The 22,178-nt window shown below is 53.4% G+C and overlaps 25 non-coding genes across 25 annotated transcripts; 10 read left to right on the plus strand and 15 right to left on the minus strand.

Moving 5' to 3' along the window:
* Nucleotides 1-706: 706 nt before the first annotated feature.
* Nucleotides 707-778, minus strand: TRNAE-CUC (transfer RNA glutamic acid (anticodon CUC)). The gene has a single exon. It is a non-coding gene; the product is annotated as a tRNA-Glu (tRNA).
* Nucleotides 779-1,723: 945 nt separating this feature from the next.
* On the plus strand, nt 1,724-1,806 carry TRNAL-UAA (transfer RNA leucine (anticodon UAA)). The gene has a single exon. It is a non-coding gene; the product is annotated as a tRNA-Leu (tRNA).
* Nucleotides 1,807-2,932: 1,126 nt separating this feature from the next.
* On the minus strand, nt 2,933-3,004 carry TRNAE-CUC (transfer RNA glutamic acid (anticodon CUC)). The gene has a single exon. It is a non-coding gene; the product is annotated as a tRNA-Glu (tRNA).
* Nucleotides 3,005-3,634: 630 nt separating this feature from the next.
* TRNAE-UUC (transfer RNA glutamic acid (anticodon UUC)) lies at nt 3,635-3,706 on the minus strand. The gene has a single exon. It is a non-coding gene; the product is annotated as a tRNA-Glu (tRNA).
* Nucleotides 3,707-3,949: 243 nt separating this feature from the next.
* Nucleotides 3,950-4,032, plus strand: TRNAL-UAA (transfer RNA leucine (anticodon UAA)). Its single transcript has one exon. It is a non-coding gene; the product is annotated as a tRNA-Leu (tRNA).
* A 1,126-nt stretch (nt 4,033-5,158) lies between these two features.
* Nucleotides 5,159-5,230, minus strand: TRNAE-CUC (transfer RNA glutamic acid (anticodon CUC)). The gene has a single exon. It is a non-coding gene; the product is annotated as a tRNA-Glu (tRNA).
* Nucleotides 5,231-5,860: 630 nt separating this feature from the next.
* TRNAE-UUC (transfer RNA glutamic acid (anticodon UUC)) lies at nt 5,861-5,932 on the minus strand. Its single transcript has one exon. It is a non-coding gene; the product is annotated as a tRNA-Glu (tRNA).
* Nucleotides 5,933-6,175: 243 nt separating this feature from the next.
* On the plus strand, nt 6,176-6,258 carry TRNAL-UAA (transfer RNA leucine (anticodon UAA)). The gene has a single exon. It is a non-coding gene; the product is annotated as a tRNA-Leu (tRNA).
* A 1,126-nt stretch (nt 6,259-7,384) lies between these two features.
* TRNAE-CUC (transfer RNA glutamic acid (anticodon CUC)) lies at nt 7,385-7,456 on the minus strand. Its single transcript has one exon. It is a non-coding gene; the product is annotated as a tRNA-Glu (tRNA).
* Nucleotides 7,457-8,086: 630 nt separating this feature from the next.
* Nucleotides 8,087-8,158, minus strand: TRNAE-UUC (transfer RNA glutamic acid (anticodon UUC)). The gene has a single exon. It is a non-coding gene; the product is annotated as a tRNA-Glu (tRNA).
* Nucleotides 8,159-8,401: 243 nt separating this feature from the next.
* TRNAL-UAA (transfer RNA leucine (anticodon UAA)) lies at nt 8,402-8,484 on the plus strand. The gene has a single exon. It is a non-coding gene; the product is annotated as a tRNA-Leu (tRNA).
* Nucleotides 8,485-9,610: 1,126 nt separating this feature from the next.
* On the minus strand, nt 9,611-9,682 carry TRNAE-CUC (transfer RNA glutamic acid (anticodon CUC)). Its single transcript has one exon. It is a non-coding gene; the product is annotated as a tRNA-Glu (tRNA).
* Nucleotides 9,683-10,627: 945 nt separating this feature from the next.
* Nucleotides 10,628-10,710, plus strand: TRNAL-UAA (transfer RNA leucine (anticodon UAA)). Its single transcript has one exon. It is a non-coding gene; the product is annotated as a tRNA-Leu (tRNA).
* A 1,120-nt stretch (nt 10,711-11,830) lies between these two features.
* On the minus strand, nt 11,831-11,902 carry TRNAE-CUC (transfer RNA glutamic acid (anticodon CUC)). The gene has a single exon. It is a non-coding gene; the product is annotated as a tRNA-Glu (tRNA).
* A 630-nt stretch (nt 11,903-12,532) lies between these two features.
* Nucleotides 12,533-12,604, minus strand: TRNAE-UUC (transfer RNA glutamic acid (anticodon UUC)). Its single transcript has one exon. It is a non-coding gene; the product is annotated as a tRNA-Glu (tRNA).
* A 243-nt stretch (nt 12,605-12,847) lies between these two features.
* Nucleotides 12,848-12,930, plus strand: TRNAL-UAA (transfer RNA leucine (anticodon UAA)). Its single transcript has one exon. It is a non-coding gene; the product is annotated as a tRNA-Leu (tRNA).
* A 1,828-nt stretch (nt 12,931-14,758) lies between these two features.
* TRNAE-UUC (transfer RNA glutamic acid (anticodon UUC)) lies at nt 14,759-14,830 on the minus strand. Its single transcript has one exon. It is a non-coding gene; the product is annotated as a tRNA-Glu (tRNA).
* Nucleotides 14,831-15,072: 242 nt separating this feature from the next.
* TRNAL-UAA (transfer RNA leucine (anticodon UAA)) lies at nt 15,073-15,155 on the plus strand. The gene has a single exon. It is a non-coding gene; the product is annotated as a tRNA-Leu (tRNA).
* A 1,126-nt stretch (nt 15,156-16,281) lies between these two features.
* TRNAE-CUC (transfer RNA glutamic acid (anticodon CUC)) lies at nt 16,282-16,353 on the minus strand. The gene has a single exon. It is a non-coding gene; the product is annotated as a tRNA-Glu (tRNA).
* Nucleotides 16,354-17,298: 945 nt separating this feature from the next.
* TRNAL-UAA (transfer RNA leucine (anticodon UAA)) lies at nt 17,299-17,381 on the plus strand. The gene has a single exon. It is a non-coding gene; the product is annotated as a tRNA-Leu (tRNA).
* Nucleotides 17,382-18,501: 1,120 nt separating this feature from the next.
* TRNAE-CUC (transfer RNA glutamic acid (anticodon CUC)) lies at nt 18,502-18,573 on the minus strand. Its single transcript has one exon. It is a non-coding gene; the product is annotated as a tRNA-Glu (tRNA).
* Nucleotides 18,574-19,202: 629 nt separating this feature from the next.
* TRNAE-UUC (transfer RNA glutamic acid (anticodon UUC)) lies at nt 19,203-19,274 on the minus strand. The gene has a single exon. It is a non-coding gene; the product is annotated as a tRNA-Glu (tRNA).
* A 243-nt stretch (nt 19,275-19,517) lies between these two features.
* On the plus strand, nt 19,518-19,600 carry TRNAL-UAA (transfer RNA leucine (anticodon UAA)). Its single transcript has one exon. It is a non-coding gene; the product is annotated as a tRNA-Leu (tRNA).
* Nucleotides 19,601-21,428: 1,828 nt separating this feature from the next.
* Nucleotides 21,429-21,500, minus strand: TRNAE-UUC (transfer RNA glutamic acid (anticodon UUC)). The gene has a single exon. It is a non-coding gene; the product is annotated as a tRNA-Glu (tRNA).
* Nucleotides 21,501-21,742: 242 nt separating this feature from the next.
* Nucleotides 21,743-21,825, plus strand: TRNAL-UAA (transfer RNA leucine (anticodon UAA)). The gene has a single exon. It is a non-coding gene; the product is annotated as a tRNA-Leu (tRNA).
* The last annotated feature ends 353 nt before the right edge of the window (nt 21,826-22,178 follow it).

The raw sequence follows: 22,178 nt of genomic DNA on the forward strand, positions 1-22,178 counted from the left end.
ATTGAGCAGAGATTCCCGCCTCCGCCTCCGCCTCCTCTTGCCTTCCGAACGGGCTTCCAAACGGGCAATGCCCTGACGGGTCCCCCACGCCCCATCCTGCCCATGCCCACACCCCTGTATATGAGGGTGACCCATGTCCCTCACCCTCCATGCTCGAACGGAAGACACGTGTGTCCTGAGGGGAGCGCCAGACAGGCATTTCTCCGGCCAGGCAGACCCCTGCAGCACCCGTTAGGCTCCAAAGCCTGTACATTCCCAAGATGCCACTGGTCACTATGCAAATCAGACAGCCCTGGCCACACCCTCTCCGCCGCTGGGCTCTGCTGCTTTCGGTACGTGCAGCTCAGCTTTTTCTTACCCTGAACCAGACTTCCGTTTCAGCAAAAAGGTGGGTTGCAGTGGGTCCGGGATGCCATTTGGAGACAAAGCCTGCGGCCCTGTCAAAGATGACTTCCTGCCGCACACCATGTGGTCAGAAGCCTACGAAAAGAAGCGCACCTCGGAATACAGAATCTCACTTCCTCAAGAGCCTTGCACAAGAGATTTTCCTCCCGCCGAGGAAAGCAACTCAAAGGGAACCTTGCGAAAATCAAATTAGGAGCCAGATTGCGGGATGCTAGGCAAACTGTTTGTCAGAAAAGCAAATTCATTTTGAGAAGCCCTGACCTGCGGGAAGGAAAAGCATTCAAGGGCAGAAGAAGGACTGTTCCCTGACCGGGAATCGAACCCGGGCCGCGGCGGTGAGAGCGCCGAATCCTAACCACTAGACCACCAGGGAACCCAGAGCCATACAGCAAAAGTTCCTACACTGCTCTCCTAGTGACAAAGCTCATGGGGGCTGAAAGCATATTTTATTCTACAGCGAATATGAATCAGAACTTGAAAAAACACTCATGATTCCACCAGACTGTTTGTCACTTCCAAGCACAGGCCATCCCCTCCCCCGTGCTACTGAACCGACGAATTCCTGTACAATCGGGATCCCCGGGAAATCACAAGAGGGACACCTAGTGGCCGCTGATAGCTCAAAGACAGCTGGTACACCTTCTCACACCTACCTCGTTATTCAGCTTGCTGGAAGAATACATTGCGAATGACCGATTCAAGAGTGCAAGGGAGAAGAGTGCTCCAAAGTAGATGTATACATCGCAGCCGGGTTTATCAGCAATTTACCTTTCTGATGAGCTGGTACTGCACTTTACGCCCACATAGAGCACCTGACTGGGTGGGGGACTGCGTGCGCATGAAGGTGGCTGAGGGCAATGGGAGCAAAGCAACCTGGGACACAGGGGACCCAGCCCCTTTCCTCTGCTTTCGTCTATAGGTCGGGGTGCCTTTTTAAGGACCTTCGATTAAAAAAAGCGGAGCTGCGTGGACAAATTACGCACGTCTACGTCTTAGAGGGATCTTCCCTGACCGGGAATCGAACCCTGGCCGCGGCAGTGAAAGCGCCGAATCCTAGCCACTAGACCACCAGGGAGGAGATGCTCTTGTGAGCCTGCCTTGCTCACTTCCTTATTGTGACTAAGCTAACTCCACTGTATAGATTGCCCATAAAGTACGAGTGGGGAAAAGTTAGGTGTCACACAGTGTGTTTGTCATAAGCAATTACCTTTATCCTCCTGCAAAAGCCTTTTTACTCTGCAATCACCTCTTGCTGGACAGCCTGCGCTGGAGCAGCCAGCATGAAAAGGGAGCTGAGTAAGGCAGGGCCTAGGGTCTCACCAGGGTGGCCGAGTGGTTAAGGCGTTGGACTTAAGATCCAATGGACAGTTGTCCGCATGGGTTCGAGCCCCATCCCTGGTATGGATTTTCAGCGGGTGTGTAGGAACTTGCAGATGCTTTTTTAAAGCATTTTCCTCTGCCTTCCTCACCCTCCCAGTGCCCTTCCTTAACAGTCCCAATTCACGTCTCAGCTGTGGGGTCTGCTGCTACTCTGCACTTAGCATGGATGCTTCCCAAAGCAATGCAGTGCCACCTACGCAGAGCCCCTGCTTAGAGAAATACACCTCCTATGTCTTTTCCCACTGAAGGGAGCAGGAGGAAGTACTTGCTTCCTGGGGAACATGGGCCTGCCACTGGAATTTGTTAACCCGCCTCTTGCGGATTTCTCCCCTTTCTTTGATTTACACCTGCAGGCTCTCCCTTGCCATCGGAGCAGGATCTGCTGATGCAGGCCCGGCTGGATCAAATGTGCAAAGGCTTGTCCCCAGGCCTCGGGAAAAAATTGAGCAGAGATTCCCGCCTCCGCCTCCGCCTCCTCTTGCCTTCCGAACGGGCTTCCAAACGGGCAATGCCCTGACGGGTCCCCCACGCCCCATCCTGCCCATGCCCACACCCCTGTATATGAGGGTGACCCATGTCCCTCACCCTCCATGCTCGAACGGAAGACACGTGTGTCCTGAGGGGAGCGCCAGACAGGCATTTCTCCGGCCAGGCAGACCCCTGCAGCACCCGTTAGGCTCCAAAGCCTGTACATTCCCAAGATGCCACTGGTCACTATGCAAATCAGACAGCCCTGGCCACACCCTCTCCGCCGCTGGGCTCTGCTGCTTTCGGTACGTGCAGCTCAGCTTTTTCTTACCCTGAACCAGACTTCCGTTTCAGCAAAAAGGTGGGTTGCAGTGGGTCCGGGATGCCGTTTGGAGACAAAGCCTGCGGCCCTGTCAAAGATGACTTCCTGCCGCACACCATGTGGTCAGAAGCCTACGAAAAGAAGCGCACCTCGGAATACAGAATCTCACTTCCTCAAGAGCCTTGCACAAGAGATTTTCCTCCCGCCGAGGAAAGCAACTCAAAGGGAACCTTGCGAAAATCAAATTAGGAGCCAGATTGCGGGATGCTAGGCAAACTGTTTGTCAGAAAAGCAAATTCATTTTGAGAAGCCCTGACCTGCGGGAAGGAAAAGCATTCAAGGGCAGAAGAAGGACTGTTCCCTGACCGGGAATCGAACCCGGGCCGCGGCGGTGAGAGCGCCGAATCCTAACCACTGGACCACCAGGGAACCCACAGCCATACAGCAAAAGTTCCTACACTGCTCTCCTAGTGACAAAGCTCATGGGGGCTGAAAGCATATTTTATTCTACAGCGAATATGAATCAGAACTTGAAAAAACACTCATGATTCCACCAGACTGTTTGTCACTTCCAAGCACAGGCCATCCCCTCCCCCGTGCTACTGAACCGACGAATTCCTGTACAATCGGGATCCCCGGGAAATCACAAGAGGGACACCTAGTGGCCGCTGATAGCTCAAAGACAGCTGGTACACCTTCTCACACCTACCTCGTTATTCAGCTTGCTGGAAGAATACATTGCGAATGACCGATTCAAGAGTGCAAGGGAGAAGAGTGCTCCAAAGTAGATGTATACATCGCAGCCGGGTTTTCCAGCAATTTACCTTTCTGATGAGCTGGTACTGCACTTTACGCCCACATAGAGCACCTGACTGGGTGGGGGACTGCGTGCGCATGAAGGTGGCTGAGGGCAATGGGAGCAAAGCAACCTGGGACACAGGGGACCCAGCCCCTTTCCTCTGCTTTCGTCTATAGGTCGGGGTGCCTTTTTAAGGACCTTCGATTAAAAAAAGCTGAGCTGCGTGGACAAATTACGCACGTCTACGTCTTAGAGGGATCTTCCCTGACCGGGAATCGAACCCGGGCCGCGGCGGTGAAAGCGCCGAATCCTAGCCACTAGACCACCAGGGAGGAGATGCTCTTGTGAGCCTGCCTTGCTCACTTCCTTATTGTGACTAAGCTAACTCCACTGTATAGATTGCCCATAAAGTACGAGTGGGGAAAAGTTAGGTGTCACACAGTGTGTTTGTCATAAGCAATTACCTTTATCCTCCTGCAAAAGCCTTTTTACTCTGCAATCACCTCTTGCTGGACAGCCTGCGCTGGAGCAGCCAGCATGAAAAGGGAGCTGAGTAAGGCAGGGCCTAGGGTCTCACCAGGGTGGCCGAGTGGTTAAGGCGTTGGACTTAAGATCCAATGGACAGTTGTCCGCATGGGTTCGAGCCCCATCCCTGGTATGGATTTTCAGCGGGTGTGTAGGAACTTGCAGATGCTTTTTTAAAGCATTTTCCTCTGCCTTCCTCACCCTCCCAGTGCCCTTCCTTAACAGTCCCAATTCACGTCTCAGCTGTGGGGTCTGCTGCTACTCTGCACTTAGCATGGATGCTTCCCAAAGCAATGCAGTGCCACCTACGCAGAGCCCCTGCTTAGAGAAATACACCTCCTATGTCTTTTCCCACTGAAGGGAGCAGGAGGAAGTACTTGCTTCCTGGGGAACATGGGCCTGCCACTGGAATTTGTTAACCCGCCTCTTGCGGATTTCTCCCCTTTCTTTGATTTACACCTGCAGGCTCTCCCTTGCCATCGGAGCAGGATCTGCTGATGCAGGCCCGGCTGGATCAAATGTGCAAAGGCTTGTCCCCAGGCCTCGGGAAAAAATTGAGCAGAGATTCCCGCCTCCGCCTCCGCCTCCTCTTGCCTTCCGAACGGGCTTCCAAACGGGCAATGCCCTGACGGGTCCCCCACGCCCCATCCTGCCCATGCCCACACCCCTGTATATGAGGGTGACCCATGTCCCTCACCCTCCATGCTCGAACGGAAGACACGTGTGTCCTGAGGGGAGCGCCAGACAGGCATTTCTCCGGCCAGGCAGACCCCTGCAGCACCCGTTAGGCTCCAAAGCCTGTACATTCCCAAGATGCCACTGGTCACTATGCAAATCAGACAGCCCTGGCCACACCCTCTCCGCCGCTGGGCTCTGCTGCTTTCGGTACGTGCAGCTCAGCTTTTTCTTACCCTGAACCAGACTTCCGTTTCAGCAAAAAGGTGGGTTGCAGTGGGTCCGGGATGCCGTTTGGAGACAAAGCCTGCGGCCCTGTCAAAGATGACTTCCTGCCGCACACCATGTGGTCAGAAGCCTACGAAAAGAAGCGCACCTCGGAATACAGAATCTCACTTCCTCAAGAGCCTTGCACAAGAGATTTTCCTCCCGCCGAGGAAAGCAACTCAAAGGGAACCTTGCGAAAATCAAATTAGGAGCCAGATTGCGGGATGCTAGGCAAACTGTTTGTCAGAAAAGCAAATTCATTTTGAGAAGCCCTGACCTGCGGGAAGGAAAAGCATTCAAGGGCAGAAGAAGGACTGTTCCCTGACCGGGAATCGAACCCGGGCCGCGGCGGTGAGAGCGCCGAATCCTAACCACTGGACCACCAGGGAACCCACAGCCATACAGCAAAAGTTCCTACACTGCTCTCCTAGTGACAAAGCTCATGGGGGCTGAAAGCATATTTTATTCTACAGCGAATATGAATCAGAACTTGAAAAAACACTCATGATTCCACCAGACTGTTTGTCACTTCCAAGCACAGGCCATCCCCTCCCCCGTGCTACTGAACCGACGAATTCCTGTACAATCGGGATCCCCGGGAAATCACAAGAGGGACACCTAGTGGCCGCTGATAGCTCAAAGACAGCTGGTACACCTTCTCACACCTACCTCGTTATTCAGCTTGCTGGAAGAATACATTGCGAATGACCGATTCAAGAGTGCAAGGGAGAAGAGTGCTCCAAAGTAGATGTATACATCGCAGCCGGGTTTTCCAGCAATTTACCTTTCTGATGAGCTGGTACTGCACTTTACGCCCACATAGAGCACCTGACTGGGTGGGGGACTGCGTGCGCATGAAGGTGGCTGAGGGCAATGGGAGCAAAGCAACCTGGGACACAGGGGACCCAGCCCCTTTCCTCTGCTTTCGTCTATAGGTCGGGGTGCCTTTTTAAGGACCTTCGATTAAAAAAAGCTGAGCTGCGTGGACAAATTACGCACGTCTACGTCTTAGAGGGATCTTCCCTGACCGGGAATCGAACCCGGGCCGCGGCGGTGAAAGCGCCGAATCCTAGCCACTAGACCACCAGGGAGGAGATGCTCTTGTGAGCCTGCCTTGCTCACTTCCTTATTGTGACTAAGCTAACTCCACTGTATAGATTGCCCATAAAGTACGAGTGGGGAAAAGTTAGGTGTCACACAGTGTGTTTGTCATAAGCAATTACCTTTATCCTCCTGCAAAAGCCTTTTTACTCTGCAATCACCTCTTGCTGGACAGCCTGCGCTGGAGCAGCCAGCATGAAAAGGGAGCTGAGTAAGGCAGGGCCTAGGGTCTCACCAGGGTGGCCGAGTGGTTAAGGCGTTGGACTTAAGATCCAATGGACAGTTGTCCGCATGGGTTCGAGCCCCATCCCTGGTATGGGTTTTCAGCGGGTGTGTAGGAACTTGCAGATGCTTTTTGAAAGCATTTTCCTCTGCCCTCCTCACCCTCCCAGTGCCCTTCCTTAACAGTCCCAATTCACGTCTCAGCTGTGGGGTCTGCTGCTACTCTGCACTTAGCATGGATGCTTCCCAAAGCAATGCAGTGCCACCTACGCAGAGCCCCTGCTTAGAGAAATACACCTCCTATGTCTTTTCCAACTGAAGGGAGCAGGAGGAAGTACTTGCTTCCTGGGGAACATGGGCCTGCCACTGGAATTTGTTAACCCGCCTCTTGCGGATTTCTCCCCTTTCTTTGATTTACACCTGCAGGCTCTCCCTTGCCATCGGAGCAGGATCTGCTGATGCAGGCCCGGCTGGATCAAATGTGCAAAGGCTTGTCCCCAGGCCTCGGGAAAAAATTGAGCAGAGATTCCCGCCTCCGCCTCCGCCTCCTCTTGCCTTCCGAACGGGCTTCCAAACGGGCAATGCCCTGACGGGTCCCCCACGCCCCATCCTGCCCATGCCCACACCCCTGTATATGAGGGTGACCCATGTCCCTCACCCTCCATGCTCGAACGGAAGACACGTGTGTCCTGAGGGGAGCGCCAGACAGGCATTTCTCCGGCCAGGCAGACCCCTGCAGCACCCGTTAGGCTCCAAAGCCTGTACATTCCCAAGATGCCACTGGTCACTATGCAAATCAGACAGCCCTGGCCACACCCTCTCCGCCGCTGGGCTCTGCTGCTTTCGGTACGTGCAGCTCAGCTTTTTCTTACCCTGAACCAGACTTCCGTTTCAGCAAAAAGGTGGGTTGCAGTGGGTCCGGGATGCCATTTGGAGACAAAGCCTGCGGCCCTGTCAAAGATGACTTCCTGCCGCACACCATGTGGTCAGAAGCCTACGAAAAGAAGCGCACCTCGGAATACAGAATCTCACTTCCTCAAGAGCCTTGCACAAGAGATTTTCCTCCCGCCGAGGAAAGCAACTCAAAGGGAACCTTGCGAAAATCAAATTAGGAGCCAGATTGCGGGATGCTAGGCAAACTGTTTGTCAGAAAAGCAAATTCATTTTGAGAAGCCCTGACCTGCGGGAAGGAAAAGCATTCAAGGGCAGAAGAAGGACTGTTCCCTGACCGGGAATCGAACCCGGGCCGCGGCGGTGAGAGCGCCGAATCCTAACCACTAGACCACCAGGGAACCCAGAGCCATACAGCAAAAGTTCCTACACTGCTCTCCTAGTGACAAAGCTCATGGGGGCTGAAAGCATATTTTATTCTACAGCGAATATGAATCAGAACTTGAAAAAACACTCATGATTCCACCAGACTGTTTGTCACTTCCAAGCACAGGCCATCCCCTCCCCCGTGCTACTGAACCGACGAATTCCTGTACAATCGGGATCCCCGGGAAATCACAAGAGGGACACCTAGTGGCCGCTGATAGCTCAAAGACAGCTGGTACACCTTCTCACACCTACCTCGTTATTCAGCTTGCTGGAAGAATACATTGCGAATGACCGATTCAAGAGTGCAAGGGAGAAGAGTGCTCCAAAGTAGATGTATACATCGCAGCCGGGTTTTCCAGCAATTTACCTTTCTGATGAGCTGGTACTGCACTTTACGCCCACATAGAGCACCTGACTGGGTGGGGGACTGCGTGCGCATGAAGGTGGCTGAGGGCAATGGGAGCAAAGCAACCTGGGACACAGGGGACCCAGCCCCTTTCCTCTGCTTTCGTCTATAGGTCGGGGTGCCTTTTTAAGGACCTTCGATTAAAAAAAGCTGAGCTGCGTGGACAAATTACGCACGTCTACGTCTTAGAGGGATCTTCCCTGACCGGGAATCGAACCCGGGCCGCGGCGGTGAAAGCGCCGAATCCTAGCCACTAGACCACCAGGGAGGAGATGCTCTTGTGAGCCTGCCTTGCTCACTTCCTTATTGTGACTAAGCTAACTCCACTGTATAGATTGCCCATAAAGTACGAGTGGGGAAAAGTTAGGTGTCACACAGTGTGTTTGTCATAAGCAATTACCTTTATCCTCCTGCAAAAGCCTTTTTACTCTGCAATCACCTCTTGCTGGACAGCCTGCGCTGGAGCAGCCAGCATGAAAAGGGAGCTGAGTAAGGCAGGGCCTAGGGTCTCACCAGGGTGGCCGAGTGGTTAAGGCGTTGGACTTAAGATCCAATGGACAGTTGTCCGCATGGGTTCGAGCCCCATCCCTGGTATGGGTTTTCAGCGGGTGTGTAGGAACTTGCAGATGCTTTTTGAAAGCATTTTCCTCTGCCCTCCTCACCCTCCCAGTGCCCTTCCTTAACAGTCCCAATTCACGTCTCAGCTGTGGGGTCTGCTGCTACTCTGCACTTAGCATGGATGCTTCCCAAAGCAATGCAGTGCCACCTACGCAGAGCCCCTGCTTAGAGAAATACACCTCCTATGTCTTTTCCCACTGAAGGGAGCAGGAGGAAGTACTTGCTTCCTGGGGAACATGGGCCTGCCACTGGAATTTGTTAACCCGCCTCTTGCGGATTTCTCCCCTTTCTTTGATTTACACCTGCAGGCTCTCCCTTGCCATCGGAGCAGGATCTGCTGATGCAGGCCCGGCTGGATCAAATGTGCAAAGGCTTGTCCCCAGGCCTCGGGAAAAAATTGAGCAGAGATTCCCGCCTCCGCCTCCGCCTCCTCTTGCCTTCCGAACGGGCTTCCAAACGGGCAATGCCCTGACGGGTCCCCCACGCCCCATCCTGCCCATGCCCACACCCCTGTATATGAGGGTGACCCATGTCCCTCACCCTCCATGCTCGAACGGAAGACACGTGTGTCCTGAGGGGAGCGCCAGACAGGCATTTCTCCGGCCAGGCAGACCCCTGCAGCACCCGTTAGGCTCCAAAGCCTGTACATTCCCAAGATGCCACTGGTCACTATGCAAATCAGACAGCCCTGGCCACACCCTCTCCGCCGCTGGGCTCTGCTGCTTTCGGTACGTGCAGCTCAGCTTTTTCTTACCCTGAACCAGACTTCCGTTTCAGCAAAAAGGTGGGTTGCAGTGGGTCCGGGATGCCATTTGGAGACAAAGCCTGCGGCCCTGTCAAAGATGACTTCCTGCCGCACACCATGTGGTCAGAAGCCTACGAAAAGAAGCGCACCTCGGAATACAGAATCTCACTTCCTCAAGAGCCTTGCACAAGAGATTTTCCTCCCGCCGAGGAAAGCAACTCAAAGGGAACCTTGCGAAAATCAAATTAGGAGCCAGATTGCGGGATGCTAGGCAAACTGTTTGTCAGAAAAGCAAATTCATTTTGAGAAGCCCTGACCTGCGGGAAGGAAAAGCATTCAAGGGCAGAAGAAGGACTGTTCCCTGACCGGGAATCGAACCCGGGCCGCGGCGGTGAGAGCGCCGAATCCTAACCACTAGACCACCAGGGAACCCAGAGCCATACAGCAAAAGTTCCTACACTGCTCTCCTAGTGACAAAGCTCATGGGGGCTGAAAGCATATTTTATTCTACAGCGAATATGAATCAGAACTTGAAAAAACACTCATGATTCCACCAGACTGTTTGTCACTTCCAAGCACAGGCCATCCCCTCCCCCGTGCTACTGAACCGACGAATTCCTGTACAATCGGGATCCCCGGGAAATCACAAGAGGGACACCTAGTGGCCGCTGATAGCTCAAAGACAGCTGGTACACCTTCTCACACCTACCTCGTTATTCAGCTTGCTGGAAGAATACATTGCGAATGACCGATTCAAGAGTGCAAGGGAGAAGAGTGCTCCAAAGTAGATGTATACATCGCAGCCGGGTTTTCCAGCAATTTACCTTTCTGATGAGCTGGTACTGCACTTTACGCCCACATAGAGCACCTGACTGGGTGGGGGACTGCGTGCGCATGAAGGTGGCTGAGGGCAATGGGAGCAAAGCAACCTGGGACACAGGGGACCCAGCCCCTTTCCTCTGCTTTCGTCTATAGGTCGGGGTGCCTTTTTAAGGACCTTCGATTAAAAAAAGCTGAGCTGCGTGGACAAATTACGCACGTCTACGTCTTAGAGGGATCTTCCCTGACCGGGAATCGAACCCGGGCCGCGGCGGTGAAAGCACCGAATCCTAGCCACTAGACCACCAGGGAGGAGATGTTCTTGTGAGCCTGCCTTGCTCACTTCCTTATTGTGACTAAGCTAACTCCACTGTATAGATTGCCCATAAAGTACGAGTGGGGAAAAGTTAGGTGTCACACAGTGTGTTTGTCATAAGAAATTACCTTTATCCTCCTGCAAAAGCCTTTTTACTCTGCAATCACCTCTTGCTGGACAGCCTGCGCTGGAGCAGCCAGCATGAAAAGGGAGCTGAGTAAGGCAGGGCCTAGGGTCTCACCAGGGTGGCCGAGTGGTTAAGGCGTTGGACTTAAGATCCAATGGACAGTTGTCCGCATGGGTTCGAGCCCCATCCCTGGTATGGGTTTTCAGCGGGTGTGTAGGAACTTGCAGATGCTTTTTTAAAGCATTTTCCTCTGCCCTCCTCACCCTCCCAGTGCCCTTCCTTAACAGTCCCAATTCACGTCTCAGCTGTGGGGTCTGCTGCTACTCTGCACTTAGCATGGATGCTTCCCAAAGCAATGCAGTGCCACCTACGCAGAGCCCCTGCTTAGAGAAATACACCTCCTATGTCTTTTCCCACTGAAGGGAGCAGGAGGAAGTACTTGCTTCCTGGGGAACATGGGCCTGCCACTGGAATTTGTTAACCCGCCTCTTGCGGATTTCTCCCCTTTCTTTGATTTACACCTGCAGGCTCTCCCTTGCCATCGGAGCAGGATCTGCTGATGCAGGCCCGGCTGGATCAAATGTGCAAAGGCTTGTCCCCAGGCCTCGGGAAAAAATTGAGCAGAGATTCCCGCCTCCGCCTCCTCTTGCCTTCCGAACGGGCTTCCAAACGGGCAATGCCCTGACGGGTCCCCCACGCCCCATCCTGCCCATGCCCACACCCCTGTATATGAGGGTGACCCATGTCCCTCACCCTCCATGCTCGAACAGAAGACACGTGTGTCCTGAGGGGAGCGCCAGACAGGCATTTCTCCGGCCAGGCAGACCCCTGCAGCACCCGTTAGGCTCCAAAGCCTGTACATTCCCAAGATGCCACTGGTCACTATGCAAATCAGACAGCCCTGGCCACACCCTCTCCGCCGCTGGGCTCTGCTGCTTTCGGTACGTGCAGCTCAGCTTTTTCTTACCCTGAACCAGACTTCCGTTTCAGCAAAAAGGTGGGTTGCAGTGGGTCCGGGATGCCATTTGGAGACAAAGCCTGCGGCCCTGTCAAAGATGACTTCCTGCCGCACACCATGTGGTCAGAAGCCTACGAAAAGAAGCGCACCTCGGAATACAGAATCTCACTTCCTCAAGAGCCTTGCACAAGAGATTTTCCTCCCGCCGAGGAAAGCAACTCAAAGGGAACCTTGCGAAAATCAAATTAGGAGCCAGATTGCGGGATGCTAGGCAAACTGTTTGTCAGAAAAGCAAATTCATTTTGAGAAGCCCTGACCTGCGGGAAGGAAAAGCATTCAAGGGCAGAAGAAGGACTGTTCCCTGACCGGGAATCGAACCCGGGCCGCGGCGGTGAGAGCGCCGAATCCTAACCACTAGACCACCAGGGAACCCACAGCCATACAGCAAAAGTTCCTACACTGCTCTCCTAGTGACAAAGCTCATGGGGGCTGAAAGCATATTTTATTCTACAGCGAATATGAATCAGAACTTGAAAAAACACTCATGATTCCACCAGACTGTTTGTCACTTCCAAGCACAGGCCATCCCCTCCCCCGTGCTACTGAACCGACGAATTCCTGTACAATCGGGATCCCCGGGAAATCACAAGAGGGACACCTAGTGGCCGCTGATAGCTCAAAGACAGCTGGTACACCTTCTCACACCTACCTCGTTATTCAGCTTGCTGGAAGAATACATTGCGAATGACCGATTCAAGAGTGCAAGGGAGAAGAGTGCTCCAAAGTAGATGTATACATCGCAGCCGGGTTTTCCAGCAATTTACCTTTCTGATGAGCTGGTACTGCACTTTACGCCCACATAGAGCACCTGACTGGGTGGGGGACTGCGTGCGCATGAAGGTGGCTGAGGGCAATGGGAGCAAAGCAACCTGGGACACAGGGGACCCAGCCCCTTTCCTCTGCTTTCGTCTATAGGTCGGGGTGCCTTTTTAAGGACCTTCGATTAAAAAAAGCTGAGCTGCGTGGACAAATTATGCACGTCTACGTCTTAAAGGGATCTTCCCTGACCGGGAATCGAACCCGGGCCGCGGCGGTGAAAGCGCCGAATCCTAGCCACTAGACCACCAGGGAGGAGATGCTATTGTGAGCCTGCCTTGCTCACTTCCTTATTGTGACTAAGCTAACTCCACTGTATAGATTGCCCATAAAGTACGAGTGGGGAAAAGTTAGGTGTCACACAGTGTGTTTGTCATAAGCAATTACCTTTATCCTCCTGCAAAAGCCTTTTTACTCTGCAATCACCTCTTGCTGGACAGCCTGCGCTGGAGCAGCCAGCATGAAAAGGGAGCTGAGTAAGGCAGGACCTAGGGTCTCACCAGGGTGGCCGAGTGGTTAAGGCGTTGGACTTAAGATCCAATGGACAGTTGTCCGCATGGGTTCGAGCCCCATCCCTGGTATGGGTTTTCAGCGGGTGTGTAGGAACTTGCAGATGCTTTTGTAAAGCATTTTCCTCTGCCCTCCTCACCCTCCCAGTGCCCTTCCTTAACAGTCCCAATTCACGTCTAAGCTGTGGGGTCTGCTGCTACTCTGCACTTAGCATGGATGTTTGCCAAAGCAATGCAGTGCCACCTACGCAGAGCCCCTGCTTAGAGAAATACACCTCCTATGTCTTTTCCCACTGAAGGGAGCAGGAGGAAGTACTTGCTTCCTGGGGAACATGGGCCTGCCACTGGAATTTGTTAACCCGCCTCTTGCGGATTTCTCCCCTTTCTTTGATTTACACCTGCAGGCTCTCCCTTGCCATCGGAGCAGGATCTGCTGATGCAGGCCCGGCTGGATCAAATGTGCAAAGGCTTGTCCCCAGGCCTCGGGAAAAAATTGAGCAGAGATTCCCGCCTCCGCCTCCGCCTCCTCTTGCCTTCCGAACGGGCTTCCAAACGGGCAATGCCCTGACGGGTCCCCCACGCCCCATCCTGCCCATGCCCACACCCCTGTATATGAGGGTGACCCATGTCCCTCACCCTCCATGCTCGAACGGAAGACACGTGTGTCCTGAGGGGAGCGCCAGACAGGCATTTCTCCGGCCAGGCAGACCCCTGCAGCACCCGTTAGGCTCCAAAGCCTGTACATTCCCAAGATGCCACTGGTCACTATGCAAATCAGACAGCCCTGGCCACACCCTCTCCGCCGCTGGGCTCTGCTGCTTTCGGTACGTGCAGCTCAGCTTTTTCTTACCCTGAACCAGACTTCCGTTTCAGCAAAAAGGTGGGTTGCAGTGGGTCCGGGATGCCATTTGGAGACAAAGCCTGCGGCCCTGTCAAAGATGACTTCCTGCCGCACACCATGTGGTCAGAAGCCTACGAAAAGAAGCGCACCTCGGAATACAGAATCTCACTTCCTCAAGAGCCTTGCACAAGAGATTTTCCTCCCGCCGAGGAAAGCAACTCAAAGGGAACCTTGCGAAAATCAAATTAGGAGCCAGATTGCGGGATGCTAGGCAAACTGTTTGTCAGAAAAGCAAATTCATTTTGAGAAGCCCTGACCTGCGGGAAGGAAAAGCATTCAAGGGCAGAAGAAGGACTGTTCCCTGACCGGAAATCGAACCCGGGCCGCGGCGGTGAGAGCACCAAATCCTAACCACTAGACCACCAGGGAACCCACAGCCATACAGCAAAAGTTCCTACACTGCTCTCCTAGTGACAAAGCTCATGGGGGCTGAAAGCATATTTTATTCTACAGCGAATATGAATCAGAACTTGAAAAAACACTCATGATTCCACCAGACTGTTTGTCACTTCCAAGCACAGGCCATCCCCTCCCCCGTGCTACTGAACCGACGAATTCCTGTACAATCGGGATCCCCGGGAAATCACAAGAGGGACACCTAGTGGCCGCTGATAGCTCAAAGACAGCTGGTACACCTTCTCACACCTACCTCGTTATTCAGCTTGCTGGAAGAATACATTGCGAATGACCGATTCAAGAGTGCAAGGGAGAAGAGTGCTCCAAAGTAGATGTATACATCGCAGCCGGGTTTTCCAGCAATTTACCTTTCTGATGAGCTGGTACTGCACTTTACGCCCACATAGAGCACCTGACTGGGTGGGGGACTGCGTGCGCATGAAGGTGGCTGAGGGCAATGGGAGCAAAGCAACCTGGGACACAGGGGACCCAGCCCCTTTCCTCTGCTTTCGTCTATAGGTCGGGGTGCCTTTTTAAGGACCTTCGATTAAAAAAAGCTGAGCTGCGTGGACAAATTACGCACGTCTACGTCTTAGAGGGATCTTCCCTGACCGGGAATCGAACCCGGGCCGCGGCGGTGAAAGCGCCGAATCCTAGCCACTAGACCACCAGGGAGGAGATGCTCTTGTGAGCCTGCCTTGCTCACTTCCTTATTGGACTAAGCTAACTCCACTGTATAGATTGCCCATAAAGTACGAGTGGGGAAAAGTTAGGTGTCACACAGTGTGTTTGTCATAAGCAATTACCTTTATCCTCCTGCAAAAGCCTTTTTACTCTGCAATCACCTCTTGCTGGACAGCCTGCGCTGGAGCAGCCAGCATGAAAAGGGAGCTGAGTAAGGCAGGGCCTAGGGTCTCACCAGGGTGGCCGAGTGGTTAAGGCGTTGGACTTAAGATCCAATGGACAGTTGTCCGCATGGGTTCGAGCCCCATCCCTGGTATGGGTTTTCAGCGGGTGTGTAGGAACTTGCAGATGCTTTTTTAAAGCATTTTCCTCTGCCCTCCTCACCCTCCCAGTGCCCTTCCTTAACAGTCCCAATTCACGTCTCAGCTGTGGGGTCTGCTGCTACTCTGCACTTAGCATGGATGCTTCCCAAAGCAATGCAGTGCCACCTACGCAGAGCCCCTGCTTAGAGAAATACACCTCCGATGTCTTTTCCCACTGAAGGGAGCAGGAGGAAGTACTTGCTTCCTGGGGAACATGGGCCTGCCACTGGAATTTGTTAACCCGCCTCTTGCGGATTTCTCCCCTTTCTTTGATTTACACCTGCAGGCTCTCCCTTGCCATCGGAGCAGGATCTGCTGATGCAGGCCCGGCTGGATCAAATGTGCAACGGCTTGTCCCCAGGCCTCGGGAAAAAATTGAGCAGAGATTCCCGCCTCCGCCTCCGCCTCCTCTTGCCTTCCGAACGGGCTTCCAAACGGGCAATGCCCTGACGGGTCCCCCACGCCCCATCCTGCCCATGCCCACACCCCTGTATATGAGGGTGACCCATGTCCCTCACCCTCCATGCTCGAATGGAAGACACGTGTGTCCTGAGGGGAGCGCCAGACAGGCATTTCTCCGGCCAGGCAGACCCCTGCAGCACCCGTTAGGCTCCAAAGCCTGTACATTCCCAAGATGCCACTGGTCACTATGCAAATCAGACAGCCCTGGCCACACCCTCTCCGCCGCTGGGCTCTGCTGCTTTCGGTACGTGCAGCTCAGCTTTTTCTTACCCTGAACCAGACTTCCGTTTCAGCAAAAAGGTGGGTTGCAGTGGGTCCGGGATGCCATTTGGAGACAAAGCCTGCGGCCCTGTCAAAGATGACTTCCTGCCGCACACCATGTGGTCAGAAGCCTACAAAAAGAAGCGCACCTCGGAATACAGAATCTCACTTCCTCAAGAGCCTTGCACAAGAGATTTTCCTCCCGCCGAGGAAAGCAACTCAAAGGGAACCTTGCGAAAATCAAATTAGGAGCCAGATTGCGGGATGCTAGGCAAACTGTTTGTCAGAAAAGCAAATTCATTTTGAGAAGCCCTGACCTGCGGGAAGGAAAAGCATTCAAGGGCAGAAGAAGGACTGTTCCCTGACCGGGAATCGAACCCGGGCCGCGGCGGTGAGAGCGCCGAATCCTAACCACTAGACCACCAGGGAACCCAGAGCCATACAGCAAAAGTTCCTACACTGCTCTCCTAGTGACAAAGCTCATGGGGGCTGAAAGCATATTTTATTCTACAGCGAATATGAATCAGAACTTGAAAAAACACTCATGATTCCACCAGACTGTTTGTCACTTCCAAGCACAGGCCATCCCCTCCCCCGTGCTACTGAACCGACGAATTCCTGTACAATCGGGATCCCCGGGAAATCACAAGAGGGACACCTAGTGGCCGCTGATAGCTCAAAGACAGCTGGTACACCTTCTCACACCTACCTCGTTATTCAGCTTGCTGGAAGAATACATTGCGAATGACCGATTCAAGAGTGCAAGGGAGAAGAGTGCTCCAAAGTAGATGTATACATCGCAGCCGGGTTTTCCAGCAATTTACTTTTCTGATGAGCTGGTACTGCACTTTACGCCCACATAGAGCACCTGACTGGGTGGGGGACTGCGTGCGCATGAAGGTGGCTGAGGGCAATGGGAGCAAAGCAACCTGGGACACAGGGGACCCAGCCCCTTTCCTCTGCTTTCGTCTATAGGTCGGGGTGCCTTTTTAAGGACCTTCGATTAAAAAAAGCTGAGCTGCGTGGACAAATTACGCACGTCTACGTCTTAGAGGGATCTTCCCTGACCGGGAATCGAACCCGGGCCGCGGCGGTGAAAGCACCGAATCCTAGCCACTAGACCACCAGGGAGGAGATGTTCTTGTGAGCCTGCCTTGCTCACTTCCTTATTGTGACTAAGCTAACTCCACTGTATAGATTGCCCATAAAGTACGAGTGGGGAAAAGTTAGGTGTCACACAGTGTGTTTGTCATAAGAAATTACCTTTATCCTCCTGCAAAAGCCTTTTTACTCTGCAATCACCTCTTGCTGGACAGCCTGCGCTGGAGCAGCCAGCATGAAAAGGGAGCTGAGTAAGGCAGGGCCTAGGGTCTCACCAGGGTGGCCGAGTGGTTAAGGCGTTGGACTTAAGATCCAATGGACAGTTGTCCGCATGGGTTCGAGCCCCATCCCTGGTATGGGTTTTCAGCGGGTGTGTAGGAACTTGCAGATGCTTTTTTAAAGCATTTTCCTCTGCCCTCCTCACCCTCCCAGTGCCCTTCCTTAACAGTCCCAATTCACGTCTCAGCTGTGGGGTCTGCTGCTACTCTGCACTTAGCATGGATGCTTCCCAAAGCAATGCAGTGCCACCTACGCAGAGCCCCTGCTTAGAGAAATACACCTCCTATGTCTTTTCCCACTGAAGGGAGCAGGAGGAAGTACTTGCTTCCTGGGGAACATGGGCCTGCCACTGGAATTTGTTAACCCGCCTCTTGCGGATTTCTCCCCTTTCTTTGATTTACACCTGCAGGCTCTCCCTTGCCATCGGAGCAGGATCTGCTGATGCAGGCCCGGCTGGATCAAATGTGCAAAGGCTTGTCCCCAGGCCTCGGGAAAAAATTGAGCAGAGATTCCCGCCTCCGCCTCCTCTTGCCTTCCGAACGGGCTTCCAAACGGGCAATGCCCTGACGGGTCCCCCACGCCCCATCCTGCCCATGCCCACACCCCTGTATATGAGGGTGACCCATGTCCCTCACCCTCCATGCTCGAACAGAAGACACGTGTGTCCTGAGGGGAGCGCCAGACAGGCATTTCTCCGGCCAGGCAGACCCCTGCAGCACCCGTTAGGCTCCAAAGCCTGTACATTCCCAAGATGCCACTGGTCACTATGCAAATCAGACAGCCCTGGCCACACCCTCTCCGCCGCTGGGCTCTGCTGCTTTCGGTACGTGCAGCTCAGCTTTTTCTTACCCTGAACCAGACTTCCGTTTCAGCAAAAAGGTGGGTTGCAGTGGGTCCGGGATGCCATTTGGAGACAAAGCCTGCGGCCCTGTCAAAGATGACTTCCTGCCGCACACCATGTGGTCAGAAGCCTACGAAAAGAAGCGCACCTCGGAATACAGAATCTCACTTCCTCAAGAGCCTTGCACAAGAGATTTTCCTCCCGCCGAGGAAAGCAACTCAAAGGGAACCTTGCGAAAATCAAATTAGGAGCCAGATTGCGGGATGCTAGGCAAACTGTTTGTCAGAAAAGCAAATTCATTTTGAGAAGCCCTGACCTGCGGGAAGGAAAAGCATTCAAGGGCAGAAGAAGGACTGTTCCCTGACCGGGAATCGAACCCGGGCCGCGGCGGTGAGAGCGCCGAATCCTAACCACTAGACCACCAGGGAACCCACAGCCATACAGCAAAAGTTCCTACACTGCTCTCCTAGTGACAAAGCTCATGGGGGCTGAAAGCATATTTTATTCTACAGCGAATATGAATCAGAACTTGAAAAAACACTCATGATTCCACCAGACTGTTTGTCACTTCCAAGCACAGGCCATCCCCTCCCCCGTGCTACTGAACCGACGAATTCCTGTACAATCGGGATCCCCGGGAAATCACAAGAGGGACACCTAGTGGCCGCTGATAGCTCAAAGACAGCTGGTACACCTTCTCACACCTACCTCGTTATTCAGCTTGCTGGAAGAATACATTGCGAATGACCGATTCAAGAGTGCAAGGGAGAAGAGTGCTCCAAAGTAGATGTATACATCGCAGCCGGGTTTTCCAGCAATTTACCTTTCTGATGAGCTGGTACTGCACTTTACGCCCACATAGAGCACCTGACTGGGTGGGGGACTGCGTGCGCATGAAGGTGGCTGAGGGCAATGGGAGCAAAGCAACCTGGGACACAGGGGACCCAGCCCCTTTCCTCTGCTTTCGTCTATAGGTCGGGTGCCTTTTTAAGGACCTTCGATTAAAAAAAGCTGAGCTGCGTGGACAAATTATGCACGTCTACGTCTTAAAGGGATCTTCCCTGACCGGGAATCGAACCCGGGCCGCGGCGGTGAAAGCGCCGAATCCTAGCCACTAGACCACCAGGGAGGAGATGCTATTGTGAGCCTGCCTTGCTCACTTCCTTATTGTGACTAAGCTAACTCCACTGTATAGATTGCCCATAAAGTACGAGTGGGGAAAAGTTAGGTGTCACACAGTGTGTTTGTCATAAGCAATTACCTTTATCCTCCTGCAAAAGCCTTTTTACTCTGCAATCACCTCTTGCTGGACAGCCTGCGCTGGAGCAGCCAGCATGAAAAGGGAGCTGAGTAAGGCAGGACCTAGGGTCTCACCAGGGTGGCCGAGTGGTTAAGGCGTTGGACTTAAGATCCAATGGACAGTTGTCCGCATGGGTTCGAGCCCCATCCCTGGTATGGGTTTTCAGCGGGTGTGTAGGAACTTGCAGATGCTTTTGTAAAGCATTTTCCTCTGCCCTCCTCACCCTCCCAGTGCCCTTCCTTAACAGTCCCAATTCACGTCTAAGCTGTGGGGTCTGCTGCTACTCTGCACTTAGCATGGATGTTTGCCAAAGCAATGCAGTGCCACCTACGCAGAGCCCCTGCTTAGAGAAATACACCTCCTATGTCTTTTCCCACTGAAGGGAGCAGGAGGAAGTACTTGCTTCCTGGGGAACATGGGCCTGCCACTGGAATTTGTTAACCCGCCTCTTGCGGATTTCTCCCCTTTCTTTGATTTACACCTGCAGGCTCTCCCTTGCCATCGGAGCAGGATCTGCTGATGCAGGCCCGGCTGGATCAAATGTGCAAAGGCTTGTCCCCAGGCCTCGGGAAAAAATTGAGCAGAGATTCCCGCCTCCGCCTCCGCCTCCTCTTGCCTTCCGAACGGGCTTCCAAACGGGCAATGCCCTGACGGGTCCCCCACGCCCCATCCTGCCCATGCCCACACCCCTGTATATGAGGGTGACCCATGTCCCTCACCCTCCATGCTCGAACGGAAGACACGTGTGTCCTGAGGGGAGCGCCAGACAGGCATTTCTCCGGCCAGGCAGACCCCTGCAGCACCCGTTAGGCTCCAAAGCCTGTACATTCCCAAGATGCCACTGGTCACTATGCAAATCAGACAGCCCTGGCCACACCCTCTCCGCCGCTGGGCTCTGCTGCTTTCGGTACGTGCAGCTCAGCTTTTTCTTACCCTGAACCAGACTTCCGTTTCAGCAAAAAGGTGGGTTGCAGTGGGTCCGGGATGCCATTTGGAGACAAAGCCTGCGGCCCTGTCAAAGATGACTTCCTGCCGCACACCATGTGGTCAGAAGCCTACGAAAAGAAGCGCACCTCGGAATACAGAATCTCACTTCCTCAAGAGCCTTGCACAAGAGATTTTCCTCCCGCCGAGGAAAGCAACTCAAAGGGAACCTTGCGAAAATCAAATTAGGAGCCAGATTGCGGGATGCTAGGCAAACTGTTTGTCAGAAAAGCAAATTCATTTTGAGAAGCCCTGACCTGCGGGAAGGAAAAGCATTCAAGGGCAGAAGAAGGACTGTTCCCTGACCGGAAATCGAACCCGGGCCGCGGCGGTGAGAGCACCAAATCCTAACCACTAGACCACCAGGGAACCCACAGCCATACAGCAAAAGTTCCTACACTGCTCTCCTAGTGACAAAGCTCATGGGGGCTGAAAGCATATTTTATTCTACAGCGAATATGAATCAGAACTTGAAAAAACACTCATGATTCCACCAGACTGTTTGTCACTTCCAAGCACAGGCCATCCCCTCCCCCGTGCTACTGAACCGACGAATTCCTGTACAATCGGGATCCCCGGGAAATCACAAGAGGGACACCTAGTGGCCGCTGATAGCTCAAAGACAGCTGGTACACCTTCTCACACCTACCTCGTTATTCAGCTTGCTGGAAGAATACATTGCGAATGACCGATTCAAGAGTGCAAGGGAGAAGAGTGCTCCAAAGTAGATGTATACATCGCAGCCGGGTTTTCCAGCAATTTACCTTTCTGATGAGCTGGTACTGCACTTTACGCCCACATAGAGCACCTGACTGGGTGGGGGACTGCGTGCGCATGAAGGTGGCTGAGGGCAATGGGAGCAAAGCAACCTGGGACACAGGGGACCCAGCCCCTTTCCTCTGCTTTCGTCTATAGGTCGGGGTGCCTTTTTAAGGACCTTCGATTAAAAAAAGCTGAGCTGCGTGGACAAATTACGCACGTCTACGTCTTAGAGGGATCTTCCCTGACCGGGAATCGAACCCGGGCCGCGGCGGTGAAAGCGCCGAATCCTAGCCACTAGACCACCAGGGAGGAGATGCTCTTGTGAGCCTGCCTTGCTCACTTCCTTATTGGACTAAGCTAACTCCACTGTATAGATTGCCCATAAAGTACGAGTGGGGAAAAGTTAGGTGTCACACAGTGTGTTTGTCATAAGCAATTACCTTTATCCTCCTGCAAAAGCCTTTTTACTCTGCAATCACCTCTTGCTGGACAGCCTGCGCTGGAGCAGCCAGCATGAAAAGGGAGCTGAGTAAGGCAGGGCCTAGGGTCTCACCAGGGTGGCCGAGTGGTTAAGGCGTTGGACTTAAGATCCAATGGACAGTTGTCCGCATGGGTTCGAGCCCCATCCCTGGTATGGGTTTTCAGCGGGTGTGTAGGAACTTGCAGATGCTTTTTTAAAGCATTTTCCTCTGCCCTCCTCACCCTCCCAGTGCCCTTCCTTAACAGTCCCAATTCACGTCTCAGCTGTGGGGTCTGCTGCTACTCTGCACTTAGCATGGATGCTTCCCAAAGCAATGCAGTGCCACCTACGCAGAGCCCCTGCTTAGAGAAATACACCTCCGATGTCTTTTCCCACTGAAGGGAGCAGGAGGAAGTACTTGCTTCCTGGGGAACATGGGCCTGCCACTGGAATTTGTTAACCCGCCTCTTGCGGATTTCTCCCCTTTCTTTGATTTACACCTGCAGGCTCTCCCTTGCCATCGGAGC

The sequence above is a fragment of the Triturus cristatus genome, chromosome 5_2 (genome assembly GCF_964204655.1).
Source record: "Triturus cristatus chromosome 5_2, aTriCri1.1, whole genome shotgun sequence".
Taxonomy (NCBI): Eukaryota; Metazoa; Chordata; class Amphibia; order Caudata; family Salamandridae; genus Triturus; species Triturus cristatus.